The following is a 6,141-nucleotide window of genomic DNA, read 5'->3' as shown; positions in this document are numbered from 1 at the left end:
ACACTCGCAAAGTGCTTTACAAACATTAAGTGTCACACTGCCAGGGCAGTAAATATTATCTTCACTTTACAGTTGGGGAAATTGGGTCAGACAGGTTATATGTCACACAGCAAATCAGTTTTAGAGATGGGACTAGAATCTGTGTCTCCTAATTCCAAGTCCTGTGTTCATACCACTCAGCATAACCATACTAATCTGGAGCCTAATCAGAATTATCTGAACTTCCTTGTTCTGCAGAAAATGCTTTTGTGAAAAATTGCCAGTACTTCCAGCTTCTGGCTGGACCAGGAGTACCATCAGAACCATACAGTGCTTCGGAATTCCAGCCCCAGTCAGCGTGTGTAAATTCCTTGTGTGAAAATAAACAGTGAGAACAAAAATTATCCAAATGTTTATGATTTGTATTATTTTAGTACTTATAAGGCCCAGCCAAGATCAGGGTTCCATCTTCCTAAATTCTTTATAAGTTTACAGTAAGAAAGAGTCTTTGCCCCAAAAGCTTTTATGCTAAATAGGCAAGAACCAAAGGAATTCTTATTACCATTATTTTACTGATAGAGAACAGAAACTTACTCAAGGTCACATTAGAAGTTTGTGGCAGATCCACGCTAAAATCCAGATCTTTTGAAGTCCTAGTCTGGTACCTAACTACACAACAATCCTTTCTTCCTATTATTTATCTTTAAATAGTATTCAGAGGCACAATTTAGTTCAAGGCTCATTGAGCAAAGCATTGTAAAAACATGTAGTGAGAGACAGTACCAGCCCTTCAGAGTTTATAGTGTAAAAAGGACATGATATGCAAAAAGCTGCTGTTTAAAAAAAAAACAAAACTACAAAGTGAGAGGAGGAGAAGAACAGGAACAGCAATTACTTAAACTTGAATATGAAATTATTAAATCTTTCTGCATACATGCATAAAGCAAAGCTTCGACTGGTGTAGAAATAGGCTAGAGAACACAATCAGAGAGAAAAGATATTTATCTGACTCTTTAAGGATGTGTACATGACTATAGTTTAATGATCCAGTATTATTCCTCTTTATCTTCAACTTGTTTCAGGGGTTATGGAAGAGGGCTAAATTGCCTTTGTTCCCAAGTAAAGAAGATACCACAAACATCACGGTAACATTGACTTTGTAGGAAATGTGTTCAAACTTCATAACAGTTTTGGCTTGGGGGGTGAAGGCTTAGGTGAGTTCCTACTTTATCTCAATGGCTTCACCCCCCACAAAATAGTTAAACAGAACTGAGATTCCAAAAAGGAAACAAGCTAAAATGTTTGAAGAGACAGCAAAGGAAATGTCTTTTTCTAGTCAGACATACACCTTTTCCTTGCAAAGAGAAACATTTTATGCCTTTGTCATATACCTTTGCCTCATTTCTTGGTTATACAGATTAAATTAAATATTCAGCATTGAGATAAACTTTCACCTCTGAGATGTAGGGTAGCCTAGTGGTCAGAGTACAGGATGGAGAGCTTCCATTCATGAGTTCTAGTCTTCAGTGGGTTTCAGTTTCCCTGTACCAGATCACCTAATCTGACTTCCTGTGTAGCGCAGGCCTTCAGCACCCACAAACTAAACCCAACAATCAATATTGGACCAAACTATTACAGTCCACAGGAGACTAGTCCACTATGTGTGACAAAGAGAATAGGAGAGACTGAGGTGCACCCGTGCCTGAGGAGCCTGCAATGCAAGAAAATGATTACATGGGATATATTAGATAATCCCAGAAAGTGACGGCCACACACACTACATAGAAAGGCAAAAACAAAAAACCCAAAGTCTATGCCAATCTGACCTGGGGAAAATACCTTCCCAATCCCACATATGACAATCAATTAGACCCTGAGCATTTGAGCAAGAACCAGTCAGCCAAGCATGTGCGAGAGAATGCTCAGTCCCACCTTAGAGCTCTGGCCTTCCCCATCCAATGTCCCATCTCGAGCTGTGGCCATCCCTGATGCTTCAGAGGAAGGAGATCAACCTCCATCCCAGAATACATTTTTTTGTGTGTGTGTGTGGGGGAGGAATCTCTTCCTGACCCCTGTAGGTAGCTGGCTGAAACCATGAAGCGTGAGCTTTTATGAACATAAGAGGTGAACTGAAAGTGAACCCCAGGGCTGCTGAGCCCTGCACCCTACCAACATAAGCAACACCATCATACAACCCCACTCATAAATTTGTCCAGCTCTTTCTTAAAACTAATTAAGTTCTTTGCCCCCACAACTCCTGTTGGGAGGTTGTTTCAGAAACACATCTCTAATTGTTAGAAACCTTCTAATTTCCCGTCTGAATTTGTTCATGGCCAGTGTAAACCCATTTGTTCTTGTGCCAACACTGTCCTTTAGCTTAAATAGGTCTTTACCCTCCTAATGCATTTATAGAAAGCAATCTTATCCCTCCTCAGCCTTATTTTGCTACGCTAAATAAGCCAAGCTCTTCTAGTCTCCTCTCATAAGACAGGCCCTCCACCCCGATCATCCTAGTAGCTCTTCTCTGTACCTGTTCCAGTTTGAATTCATCTCTCTAGAACTTGGGTGACCCAAACTGTACACAGTATTCCAAATGAAGTCCTCCCAGAACCTTGTAGAATGGGATTAATACTTCTCTATCTCTATTGGAAATGCCTTGCCTGATATATACTAGAATTGCATTTACCTTTTTTTCACAGCCTCAGCACATTGGTGACTCATAGCCATCCTGTGATCGACCCATACATCCAGGTGCCTTTTTTCCTCTGTTGCTTCTAACTGATGAGCTCCCAGCTTGTAGCAGAAATTCTTATGATTAGACTCAAAGTGTATGTCCTTGCACTTTGTACTATTGAATTTCATCCCACTTCTGTCATTCCAGTCTTCAAGGTCATCCAGATCTTCCTGCATAATATTCCAATCCTCTTCAGTATTGATGATGCTTCCTAACATTGTATCATCAGCAAATGTCATTAGTACTCTCCTACTTTTTGTGCCAAGGTCATTAGTAAAAATATTGAATAGGATTGGTCCCAAGATCGATCCTTGAGGAATTCCATTAATGACCTCCCACCAGTTTGATAGTTCACATTTCAGCAAAAGCTGTAGCAGTCTCCCCTTCAGCAAGTTCCTTAGCCACCTTACAATTCTTGTATTAATCTTCTAATTTCCTGTGTGGTACTGTCTCAAATGCTTTACTGATAGCTAAGTATATTAGATATACTGCATTTCCCATATCTAAAAAACCACTTATTTTCTCAAAGGAGGAAATCAGGTTAGACTGGCATAATCTATCTTTGGTAAACCCAGGTTGCATTATGTCCCCTTTATCATTTGCCACCATTAATTTAGTTATTCTTTGCTTCAAGATTTGTTTTAAAGCATTGCTTACTATTAAGGTCAGAGTAACAGGTCTGTAATTGCTCAGATCACTTTTTTCCCCTTTCTTAAATATAGATATGACAGTAGCTGTTGGTCATCTGGTACCCTCCCCTCCCCCCCCAAGATAGATGGATTTATTAAAAACCCTTGCTACTAGACTAGCAGTCTCATGTACCAATTCTTTCAGTATTCTGGGATGGAAATTATCTAGTTCCCCTTCTTACACTACATCTTTCTCATGGGTATATGCAATAGTTCTTTCCAGCACAGGATCCCCCTATCAAGAATCCCTTCAACATTTATCCTCCTATAAGAATTTTTTCATGAAAGATATGTGGATCTGTGATTTCCTTCTCTCTAAATCCTCATTCTTCTGAGATTTGCGGTCTTCTTTGATTTTATTAGATGAGACATAAGAAATTATTGAAGGGAGTCAAGTATCAGAGGGGTAGCCGTGTTAGTCTGAATCCACAAAAACAAGAAGTGCGGTGGCACCTTAAAGACTAACAGATTTATTTGGACATAAGTTTTTGTGGATAAAATACCCACTTCTTCAGATGCAATTTAGTCTTTAAGGTGCCACTGGACTCCTTGTTGTTTTATTGAAGGGAGTGTGAATGTGTGTGTTTGTTTCTGCAACTAAAGTAATTTATTTGTGAAACTCCATGATGAAGGTCCTATGACACACAACTATTAATTTCTATACAGTAGAGGACAGTGGTGTGTATGTATGCACGTTTACATATACAAGCACAAGAGTCGTGGACTGAAATAAATAACACATTGTAAAATGTAACCCAAAAGATAAGCAAATTGCAGATAAATAATATAAAAGGAAAAAACACATTCCCTCATAGGCAAGTTACTGATTGTCTAAAGCTAGGGAACAAAGAGGCAATTTGATTTTGGTGGTTGTATTTTCTTGGCTTCCCTTTTAAAAATAAATAATTGTTGGGATTCTACAGTAAATGTACAATAATGGTTTTTGTATATCTGTCAGTTGTTCTTCAGTGTATGTGTGTTTATATGAGAAATGTGTGTGTTGTCTGTGTGTATGTATTATCGGTTCAGCTGTGTATGTTATTCTTGTGTGTACAGTTGTGTGTCCCTAGGTAGATGGTATTGTGTGTATGTCATTGTATGTCCACTTATGTATGGTTATATATCTTCGGTGGATACTTGTGTGTTTCTTTGCGTCTGGATGGATGGTTGTCCCTATGGGTGGGGGATTGTGTGTCCCCATGTGTGATTTGTATATATAGTTATGATTGTCTCCTCTGGTATATATCCCTGTGTGTGATTTGTGGGTGCAGTTATGGTTCTCCCTATGGTGTATTCCTTGTGCATGGGTGCATGTCCCTGTTCGTTGGTATGTATGGTTTGGGAGTACGTATCTTTTTGTGTATATGGAATGAAATTTGTGTGTACATTATGGTTGTCTCTCTGGTGTGTGTCCCTGTGTGTGTAGTTATGGTTGTCTCTCTGGTATATATATCCCTCTGTGTGTGTGAGATGTGTGTGTCATTACGGTTGTCTCCCTGGTGTGTGGTTGTGTGTCTCAGTGTGTGAGAAGTGTATGTTGTTATAGTTGTCTCTCTGGTGTAAATCTGTGTGTGGTTGTGTGTCCAGCGGTGTCATTACAGCTGTCTCCCTGGTGTATCTCCATGTGTGTGAGAAGTGTATGTTGTCATAGTTGTCTCTCTGGTGTATATCTGTGTGTATGGTTGTGTGTCTGGGAGTGTGGCATTACAGCTGTCTCCCTTGTATGTCCATGTATGTGTGTAGTTGTGTGGGGTGTGTATGTGTGTGTGTGAGATGTGTAGTTGTCTCCCTAGTACATAGCTGTGTGTGGGATTCTGTGTCCAGGTGTGTGGCACTACGGCTGTCTCCCTGGTGTATGTCTGTGTGTAGTTGTGTGGTGTGTATGATGTGTAGTTGTCTCCTTGGTGTATAGCTGTGTGTGTGTTTCTGTGTGGTTCTGTGTCTAGGTGTGTGGTATTAGGCCTGTCTCCCTGGTGTATGTTGGTATATGTGTATATTTGTGTGGTGTGTGTGTGAGAGAGAGATGTGTATGCTGGTATAGTTGTCTCCCTGGCATGTAGCTGTGTGTGGTTGTGTGGCATTCGGGCTGTCTCCTTGGTTTGTGTCCGTGACAGTTGTGTGGTGTGTGTGTGTGTGAGAGATGTGGATGCTGGTGTCGTTGTCTCCCTGCAGTGCCCCGCTGGGTCCCGTCTCGGGGACGAGGGAAGTGGAGGCCCCGGCCCCGGCCCCGGCCCCGTGTCGCGACGGGCGAGTGCGGCAGGCTCCCCGCTCCCCCGCCCCGCCGGCGGTGCCGCAGTGCCGTGCGCTGCGTCTGGGGCCGGCCAGGGGGCGCTGGCTGCTGCTCGCCGAGGCGGCCTCGGCCGCGGAGAGAGCTCGCCCGGGCTGGCTTGGCGTGAGGGCGGGCGCCGGCCTCTCCAGCGCTCGCTCGCTGTGTGTGCGGGGCCCGCCCAGGAGCGGCGGCGAGCGGAGCGGGGCCCGGGGGATCCCTTCAGCCATGCAGACCCGGCGGCGCCTGCTGCCTCCCGAGGTGAGTGAGCCGGCCCGCGCCCTCCACCCCGAAGGCCCGGGCATCCCGCTCCCCAGGCCCCTGCTGCCCGATGTCAGGCCCTGGCGGCCGCCCAGGGCGGGGGCTGGCTACCGGGGGAAGCCCCCTCACCTGGCGGGAGCGCCGCGGTCCCTAGCGTGTCGTGAACGGGGACCAGGGCTGGGGGCTCGACGGAGCCAGGAGCCCCCCTCCAC

The 6,141-nt window shown here is 43.9% G+C and overlaps 1 protein-coding gene across 1 annotated transcript in view; it reads left to right on the top strand.

Moving 5' to 3' along the window:
* The first annotated feature begins 5,732 nt into the window (after positions 1 to 5,732).
* The window catches only part of ZFYVE9 (zinc finger FYVE-type containing 9), a 94,767-nt gene continuing 94,358 nt past the window's right edge, over positions 5,733 to 6,141 (top strand). The window contains exon 1 of the mRNA XM_073357703.1: positions 5,733 to 5,929. The gene's annotated coding sequence lies outside the window, so the exon portion shown is untranslated. The remainder of the gene's footprint in view (positions 5,930 to 6,141) is intronic.

The sequence above is a fragment of the Lepidochelys kempii genome, chromosome 8 (assembly GCF_965140265.1).
Source record: "Lepidochelys kempii isolate rLepKem1 chromosome 8, rLepKem1.hap2, whole genome shotgun sequence".
NCBI lineage: Eukaryota > Metazoa > Chordata > Testudines > Cheloniidae > Lepidochelys > Lepidochelys kempii.
This window is presented reverse-complemented; position numbering and strand designations above follow the sequence as displayed.